At 37.2% G+C, this 4,679-nt stretch overlaps 1 pseudogene; it reads left to right on the top strand.

Annotated features, from left to right (window-relative positions):
- Window positions 1–1,157: 1,157 nt before the first annotated feature.
- LOC101589738 lies at window positions 1,158–2,741 on the top strand (annotated as a pseudogene).
- Window positions 2,742–4,679: the final 1,938 nt, after the last annotated feature.

The following is a 4,679-nucleotide window of genomic DNA, read 5'->3' as shown; positions in this document are numbered from 1 at the left end:
AAAAAGAACTAAAGGCCAATCCCCCCCTAATGAATACAGATGCAAAAGTCCTCAATAAAAGACTAGCAAACAGAATGCAGAAAATCATCAAGATGATTATGCATTACAACCAAGTGGGATTTATTCCAGGAATGCAGCGATGGTTTAATATACACAAAACCATAAATGTAATACACCACATCAACAGAGCCAAAGATAAAAATCACATCTCAAAAGATGTAGACAAAGCTTTTGATAAAGTCCAACACTCTCTCATGAAAAAAACACTATAGAGAATTAGAATAGATGATCTTTACCTCAAGCTGGTAAAATCTGTCTACAACAAATAAACAGCCAACATTATACTTAATGGACAAAAATTGAAAGCCTTCACTTTAAAATCAGGAACAAGACAAGGATGTCCACTGTCACCACTCCTGTTCAATATAGTTCTGTAAACATTAGCCAGAACAATTAGACAAGAGAAAGGAATAATAATTGCAAAGGAAGAAATGAAATTATTACTGGCAGATGACATGCTACTATATATAGAAAAACCCAAAACATCCACTGAGACACTTGTAGATCTAATAACCAAATTCTGTAGAGTAGCAGGATACAAAGTTAACACTCAAAAGTCAATCACATTTGTATATACAAACAACAAACGCACCAAGAGAGAAATTATGGAAACAATGCCTTTCATAATAACACCCAAAAAAATGAGATACTTAGGAATCAATCTAACAAAGCAAGTAAAAGATTTATACAGTGAAAATTATAGTACTCTAAAAAATGAGATCAAAGAGGATTTCAGAAAATGGAAAATATTCCTTCCTCCTGGATAGGAAGAACCAACATTGTGAAAATGACCATACTCCTAAAACTGTTACACAGATTCAGTGCAATCAAAACTGCCAGGAAATACTGTAAAGAATCAACAATTGTGATCTCATCTTTTGAAAAGTTTCTTCATGTCAAAAGAAATCACCAGAGTAAAAAAGAAAACCCACAAGGTGGGAAACAGTTACAGCAGCCTGTCTTTCAGACAAAGGAGTTCCATCTAGAACATATAAAGAATTCATAGTTGGCACATGGCACCCACAGAGTCACCTTGTTCCTGCTGCTTTGCAGCCTGCCATCTCCCCAGCCAGCATGAAACAGCCAAAGTTAAAGCGAGTAAATGCATGACTTGCCATAAATGGTATAAAATCCAGAAAAATGTTCGAGAGCACTATCAAAAATTGAGGAAGGAAGCCAAAAAAACAGGGTCACAGGAAGTCTAGGAAAGACCCAGGAATTCCTAATTGTGCTCCTTTTAAGGAGGCACTTCTTCGAGAAGCTGAGCTAAGAAAACAGCAGCTTGAAGAACTACAACAGCAAGAGAAACTTGATAGGCAGAAGGAACAAGACAAGAAAAGGAAACTTGAAACTGACCCTGCTGATGAGCCATCTAACACAGAATCTGTGGAGGAATTTGGACAAAGCAAAGCTAAGAGAGCCAAGATGACCAAACAGAATCCAAATACAGTACATTGTCAGGAACTTAAAAAGGTGATTGAGGCCTCAGATGTTTTCCTAGAGGTATTAGATGCCAGAGATCCTCTTGGTTGCAGATGTCCTCAGGTAGAAGAAGTGATTGTCAAGAGTGGGCATAAAAAGCTGGTACTCATACTGAATAAATCAGATCTAATACCAAAGGAGAATTTGGAGAATTGGCTAAATTATTTGACAAAAGAATTGCCAACAGTAGTGTTCAAAGCCTCAACAAATCCAAAAGATAAAAGGAGAATAAGCAAAGTGAAGGTAAAGAGGAAAGCTGTCTCACTGAAAAGTAGTTTCTGCTTTGGCAAAGAGGGTCTTTGTAAACTTCTTGGAGCTTTTCAGGAGACTTATGGCAAGCCTATCCAGGAGGGAGTAATTGGTTTCCCAAATGTGGAGAAAAGCAACATTGTTAATAGCCTAAAACATGAACAAGTATGTAATGTTGGTATATACACGGGGCTATGCAGGAGTATGCAGGCTGTTCCCTTGGACAAACAGATCACAATCATAGAAAGTCCAAGTTTCATTGTGTCACCACTCAACTTCTCCATGGCCCTTGCTCTGCAGAGTCCAGCAAGTATTGAGGTACTAAAGCTACTGGAGGCTGCCAGTGCCATCCTGTCCCAGGTTGATGCTAGACAGGTAGTTCTAAAATATGATGTCCCAGACTATAAGGATTCTCTGGAATTTTTTACTAATCTTGGTCAAAGAAGAGGACTGCACCAAAAAGGTGGAAGCCCAAACATTGAATGTGCTGCCAAACTGCTGTGGTCCAAGTAGACAGGTGCTTCATTAGGTTACTATTGCCAGCCCCCTGCATCCCGGACTCTTTCTCCACATTTTAATGAAAATATTGTGGCAGATATGAAAGGAGGCTTTAATCTGGAAGAACTGGAAAAGAACAATGCACACAGCATACAAGTCATCCAGGGCCCCTGTTCAGCCAATAGCATACTTTTCTGGTCTTTGGGTCTGACAAATGGAATAATAGAGGAGAAAGACATACAGGAATTGCCAAAACAGAGGGGAAAGAAGAAACAGAGGATGACAAAGAGAAGAAAAAGATCTCAGAAATGTCCCATATAGAAGAGAGAAAAGAAGAGGCACTGCCAGAGGAACCTAGTATTGCAGATGAACCATCCACAAGATCTCTTACTGTCTTAGATGAAAGGAACAAAGAGGATGATGCTTATGACTTCAGCAAAGATTATGTATAACTCATCCTTTTATGTGAATTTTCTTAACATTTAAGGAAAACTGCTACAATGTTTTAGTATGTCATACACTGTATATATTTTGAGAATGAGTATCATATACACATTAAAGCAATTAAACAATTTTTTTAAAAAGAATTCATAAAATCAGGCCCCCAAAATTCAAAGACCCAATTAAAACATGGGCATCTGAAATGAATACATACTTCTCAGGTGAAGAAATACAAATGGTAAATAAATACATGAAAAAATATTCAACATTATTGGTCATTGGAGAAATTCAAACTAAAACAACACTGAGATTGCATCTGACCCCAGAAAGAATGGCTATGGCAAGAATTCAACCAGTAGCAAATGCTTAGGGACCATGGGGAAAAAGAAACCCTTCACTGTTGCTGGGAGTGCAGACTACTATAACTACTATCGAAATCAGTGTAGAGATTCCTCAAAAAGCTGGGATTAGTGACCTTATTCAACCCAGCCATTCCCCTCCTATTTTTCCATAATAACTGAAAACATCAAACCACAGCAATGTATGTGTATCCATGTTTATACTAACACAATTTGTTGTAGCTAAATCTTGTGAAACAACCAATGGATAAAAAAGATGTGGTATTTTTATGCAAGGGATTATTTATTATTCAGCTACAAAAAATACAAACTTGAGGCTTTTATATGTAAATGGGTGCAACTAGAGACCATACTCATAAGTGAGGTAAATCAGACCTGCGTGAGTAAACATTGTATTGTCTCCCTAGTGTAAGAACCTGAAAGAGTAAAAAGGATCTGAAAGGTACAATGGATAGTGTGAAAGGAAAAGATACTGTTCAAAGGGAAGGAACAATTTGGGTAAGGGAAAGGAGAAAACAAAGAAAGGAAAAAATAAATATATATGCATATACATAAGATAACTGGGATAACTGTACTGCTGATTTCTGCTGCTCTATTGAAAGAAGCAGTCAATGCTTAGATTTTTTTTTCTCTCTGCTTTTTAATTTTTTTATCAATAGTGCAGGCTTATACCTGGTAATCTGAAAACTAATTTAAAGACAATGTGCAATATAACCACTGTTGAATTCCTATCATTTTGTTTAGTGAAACTCTATCACTTCTAATGTTTTTATTATTATTTTTGTATTCTCTTTAAAAATTAAAAAGAAATATAAATTAGCACCACCATTATTAATATAGCTAGTATGAGGAAGCCAGATGTACCAGTGTTATGCTGAAAACATGTCTGCCCTCTCGAGTTGGAATCATCCCAGGTGTCCATCCATAGACAAATGGATACAGAAATGCAGCCTGTGTGTAACACGAATATTATCAGCCACAGAAGAATGGAATCCCGTCCCTGTAACCATGAGGATGGAGATGGAGGCTGTCTTGCTAAGTGAGATAACCCAGGCACAGGAAGACAGACACCTCACACGTGGAAGCCAAAACTGTCAGTCTTACAGAAGTAGCAAGTTGATCTTGCATAAGTTCCTAGAGGCTGGGAAGGGATGGAGGAAGGGTACAATTGAACAGTAGGAGGAGCTTCTAATCTTTTACAGCATAGTAGGATACCTGTGGTTGATGCTGTTTAATCACAAATTTCAAATAGGTCACAGATAGGAATTCAAATGCTCCCAATGCCAAGAAATAGTAAATATTTGAAGTGATAAATACCACCAGTTACCTTGATTTGACCATTACACATTGTATACATGCAAATAGCACATTGTGCCCCATAAACACACCTGATTGTTACGCATCAATCCCAATTTCATAAACTCAAAAACTAAATGAGGACAATTCCTATACTGTTTTATGAAGCAATACAGTATAAACTGTTAAGTGAAAACAAGTGGTAGAAAAAAGTATATTGGCTGGGGGTGTATTGCAGTGGCAGAGTGTGTGCTAAGAATGTTCAGCACCTCAGCACTAAAAAAAAAAAAAAAC

The sequence above is a fragment of the Octodon degus genome, unplaced genomic scaffold, assembly GCF_000260255.1.
Source record: "Octodon degus isolate 3935 unplaced genomic scaffold, OctDeg1.0 scaffold00134, whole genome shotgun sequence".
Taxonomy (NCBI): Eukaryota; Metazoa; Chordata; class Mammalia; order Rodentia; family Octodontidae; genus Octodon; species Octodon degus.
Note: the sequence above shows the minus strand (reverse complement) of the source record. Positions and strands in the feature narration are given on the sequence as shown.